The sequence below is a fragment of the Oreochromis niloticus genome, unplaced genomic scaffold (assembly GCF_001858045.2).
Source record: "Oreochromis niloticus isolate F11D_XX unplaced genomic scaffold, O_niloticus_UMD_NMBU tig00008038_pilon, whole genome shotgun sequence".
NCBI classification, from domain to species: domain Eukaryota; kingdom Metazoa; phylum Chordata; class Actinopteri; order Cichliformes; family Cichlidae; genus Oreochromis; species Oreochromis niloticus.
Window position 1 is genome coordinate 1 of NW_020328923.1, and position 3,183 is coordinate 3,183.

At 42.4% G+C, this 3,183-nt stretch overlaps 1 long non-coding RNA gene across 1 annotated transcript; it reads left to right on the forward strand.

Annotated features, from left to right (window-relative positions):
• Positions 1–75: 75 nt before the first annotated feature.
• LOC109199382 (uncharacterized) lies at positions 76–951 on the forward strand. Its single transcript, XR_002059790.2, has 3 exons — positions 76–134; positions 532–759; positions 900–951. It is a non-coding gene; the product is annotated as an uncharacterized LOC109199382 (long non-coding RNA).
• Positions 952–3,183: the final 2,232 nt, after the last annotated feature.

Genomic DNA, 3,183 nt, shown 5'->3' on the forward strand with positions numbered 1-3,183 from the left:
GCTTGTGTCTGTGTGTGGACAACATAACATGAGCTATTATTCATTACTCCTCCACAGAGTGGAGCAGAGAGAGCAGAGGTTTCCACTGGTCAGTCTGCACAGCAACATCAAAACACCTGGACTCTGTGGTTATGGTTTGTAGTACTACGTTTACATTTGTTCTTTTCAGTCACCTCTGTGCTGCACTTTGTGGACCAGAGGATTGTCAGTGTGTCCAACATAAATCAGAGTTTGGGCTCCATGATTTCAGTCAGATTGGGGTGACTGTAGCTCAGGAGGTGAGCAGGTCAGCTACTAGTCAGAAGCTTTGTGAATCAAACCCTGGCTGGCAAATGTACTGGGTAACGTACTAACCCAAGCTGCCCTCTGATGCATCCATCAGAGTGAAAGAAAGTATTTAAGCACAGAACAATGTGCTTGGTTGAATGAGGCATGTTGTATAAAATGCTTTGTGTGCACAGAGTATCACAGAGAGCTATATAAGAACCAGTCCATTTACCACTGGGTAATTCATATAGTCTTCTTTTCCAGCGGCTGGAGGACAACATCACCATGTTTGTGAAGAACGAGCTGAAGAAGATCCAGAAGCTTCTGAGTCCAGATCACCCAGAAACTTTAAAGAGCCAGATGGAGGATGAGGAGATGTTTGAGGTGAGGATGAAGATGAAAGAAAGAGCTGCAGAGAAGCATTTCTGAAGATCACACTCCACTTCTTGAGGAGACTTAAGCAGCATGAGATGGCTGACCATCTGCAGAGCAGTAAGAAAATTTCTCTAAAGACTGAATATTGATCTTTCCTAATAGCTCAAGAAATGGACCAATAGACATTCATCCTTCAGGGTACTGAAAGGCTGTGATATTTATTGTGTAATATTTGTTTCTGAATTTCTTACCTTCAGAAATATTTGCTCCACTCTGTAAACGTGAACTTAAAGCCCAACTGAAGAAGAAGTTCCAGTGTGTGTTTGAGGCATCGCTAAAGCAGGAAGCCCAACCCTCTGAATCAGATCTACACAGAGCTCACATCACAGAGGGAGGGACTGCAGAGGTCAATGATGAACATGAGGTCAGACAGATTGAAACAGCATCCAGGAAACCAGACAGAGCAGAAACAACCATCAGACAAGAAGACATCTTTAAAGTCTCACCTGGAAGAGACGAACCAATCAGAACAGTGCTGACAAAGGGAGTGGCTGGCATTGGGAAAACAGTCTTAACACAGAAATACAGCCTGGACTGGGCTGAAGACAAAGCCAACCAGGACATCCAGTTCATATTTCCATTCACTTTCAGAGAGCTGAATGTGCTGAAAGAGGAAAAGTTCAGCTTGGTGGAACTTGTTCATCACTTCTTTAATCAAACTAACCAATCAGGAATCTGCAGGCTTGAAGACTTCCAGGTTGTGTTCATACTTGATGGTCTGGATGAGTGTCGACTTAATTTGGACTTCAACAAAACTAAAATCCTGACTGAAACAAGAAAGTCCACCTCATTGGATGAGCTGCTGACAAACCTCATCAGAGGAACCTGCTCCCTTCTGCTCGCCTTTGGATAACAACACGACCTGCAGCAGCCAATCAGATCCCTCTCAGTGTGTCGACATGGTGACAGAGGTCAGAGGGTTCACTGACCACAGAGGAGTACTTCAGGAGAGATTCAGAGATGAGGAGCAGGCCAGCAGGATCATCTCCCACATCAAGAAAGCTCGAAGCCTCCACATCATGTGCCACATCCCAGTCTTCTGCTGGATCACTGCTACAGTTCTGGAGGATGTGCTGGAAACCAGAGGGAGGACAGCTGCCCAAGACCCTGACTGAGATGTACATCCACTTCCTGGTGGTTCAGGCCAAAGTCAAGAGGATCAATATGATGGAGGAGCTGAGACAGATCCACACTGGAGTCCAGAGAGCAGGAAGATGATTGAGTCACTGGGAAAACTGGCTTTTGATCAGCTGCAGAAAGGAAACCTGATCTTCTATGAACCAGACCTGACAGATGTGGCATCGATATCAGAGCAGCCTCAGTGTACTCAGGAGTGTTCACACAGATCTTTAAAGAGGAGAAACAACTGTACCAACAAGGTGTTCTGCTTTGTTCATCTCAGTGTTCAGGAGTTTCTGGCTGCTCTTCATGTCCATCTGACCTTCATCAACTCTGGACTCAATCTGCTGGAAGAAACAACAAACAACGTCCATGTGGCCTAAATTATTGATAAACCAAACTCCAATCTCTCCACCAGTGTGCTGTGGACAAGGCCTTACAGAGCCCAATGGACACCTGGACTTGTTCCTTCGTTTTCTCTTGGGTCTGAAGACTAATCAAACTCTTTGCAAGGCCTGATGACACAGACAGGAAGTAGCGCACAGACCAATCAGAAGCAGTCAGTACATCAAGAAGAAGCTCAGTGAGAATCTGTCTGCAGAGAAAAGCATCAATCTGTTCCACTGTCTGAATGAACTGAATGATCGTTCTCTACTGGAGGAGATCCAACAGTCCCTGAGATCAGGACGTCTCTCCACAGATAAACTGTCTCCTGCTCAGTGGTCAGCTCTGGTCTTCATCTTACTGTCATCAGAAAAAGATCTGGATGAGTTTAACCTGCAGAAATACTTTGCTTCAGAGGAGGCTCTTCTGAGGCTGCTGCCAGTGGTCAAAGTCTCTAAAAAAGCTCTGTAAGTTATAAAGTTTTTATTATTTATTTTGGTTGGTATGTTATGGAAAAACACACTGCCATCAACTTCTGTTTTGTTTTTGTCAAAATCCCTGTAATATAATCACTGTACCTTTTATACACGGACTTGTATTAATGCTGCTGCTCTTGTGGCTAAAGTGTAATTATGTTATTGTTATTAGGGAGGATTTGAGAGAAACATGCCAAGTGAGTCAGCACTTCGCTTTAGCTTAAAAATCCAAATTCTTATGTCATCAGTTATAGTTGCATGTATTCATTATCATAATTTAACCTTTATTATTGATGTCTTCAATTTATTTTGAGTAAACTAGCAATAATTTTATGGTTGTATTAAATAAATACATCACTAATGAATTATTTATTTCAGTAATAATTAAAAATGTACATAATAATTAAAAATATTGATAATGAATTATTTAATGATGTATTTATTTAATTCACGTTGCTACTCCTGGCCTGCATCGCTGTTCATAAATACATTTTATTTGTCA